The sequence below is a fragment of the Chiloscyllium plagiosum genome, unplaced genomic scaffold, assembly GCF_004010195.1.
Source record: "Chiloscyllium plagiosum isolate BGI_BamShark_2017 unplaced genomic scaffold, ASM401019v2 scaf_70885, whole genome shotgun sequence".
Taxonomy (NCBI): domain Eukaryota; kingdom Metazoa; phylum Chordata; class Chondrichthyes; order Orectolobiformes; family Hemiscylliidae; genus Chiloscyllium; species Chiloscyllium plagiosum.
This window is the reverse complement of record NW_025136683.1, coordinates 1-1,195: the sequence shown is the minus strand read 5'-3', so window position 1 is coordinate 1,195 and position 1,195 is coordinate 1. Positions and strand designations below refer to the sequence as shown.

General features: G+C 37.2%; 1 long non-coding RNA gene across 1 annotated transcript; it reads left to right on the top strand.

The window, feature by feature from the left end:
• Positions 1-41: 41 nt before the first annotated feature.
• Positions 42-953, top strand: LOC122544954. The gene is made up of 2 exons (XR_006310475.1): positions 42-405; positions 543-953. It is a non-coding gene; the product is annotated as an uncharacterized LOC122544954 (long non-coding RNA).
• The last annotated feature ends 242 nt before the right edge of the window (positions 954-1,195 follow it).

The window sequence follows — 1,195 nt, the reverse complement described above, 5'->3', positions numbered from 1 at the left end:
CATTCCTCAAATAATAATATCCTTAAATAATAGCTGAAAAGAAAAATAATTTAAAACGTTCTGACATGGACAATGAAGAAAGAACATGTGCAGTTAGTATTTGTAAATTCTTGCTGAGTCAATAATGCACTAATAGATACAGATAAGAGTCACACTTGAGAAATCCCTGACTGCTTTATGAAGATGTAATGGTCTCCAATTACATGACTTGGATGCAGATAGATCGATCTGGATCAATAAACAATCTAAATGCGTTCTCTCGGCTTTATATTCATAGATTCAATAGATCGCACTTGGATTGAAGACTATGAGGATGATAACGGCAACATCTGGACAACTTTTTCCACGTTCATCACCTTGTTCTTCCTGAGTATTTTCTATAGCGCTGCCGTCACTCTGGTGAAGGTGAGAATAATCACATCTTTCTCACGCCAAGCAGCCCAATATGTTTTGTGAAATCTCTAAGTGTGCCATTGAATAAACATTAAATCTGAAAGTCCCTGATCATAAATATCTGCATCATTGCTTTCTCTCTTTTCCAGGTTAAGTGAATGAGTTGTGGACCCCTTTGATTTTCCTGATCTGCTTATCAAGGTCTCTGAATTCCCAATCTCCAATCTGTTCTGTTGCTGACTCTAACAGTGAGATGACTTCAGTTTATCAGCGTGTAACTGAGACAATTATTGATGGATTTTCCTTTTTACTTTGATATCTTTGAGATGGTTGTGGTTGAAAGAATTTGTAGCTTCCCAGTTGTTTGAAGCCCGTTTGTTTTGTTTTTATTTGTTCCTTACTCAGAATGGTTGCCTACCCTTTCTGATGAGACTTTGTATTCCCTTTCTTGTGACTGTTACTAATGTACAGAAAATTCCCAGCTCACAGCGCATGTGTTCTCGTCTCAATGTGGCATCCAGCCATTATATTCACTTCTGTTAGCTTTTACATCAACCTTTTGGATAAAAATGCTTTCTGAAATGGTTAATAAATCTCGAATGAATATGCGCTAATCTTGAGTTTGCTTAATTCTTTCTTCAAGGCCAGTCAGTAATAATACACTTTCCCACATCCTACTCCTTTCCCAGCCAAATACTTTCGCTTGTTCTGTTTGGTTGTATTTTATCCAGCCATTTAGTTTAATGCTGCGCTACCATGCAGCCCACTCATGTAAATACATCTTTCTCACGATATGCCTGAT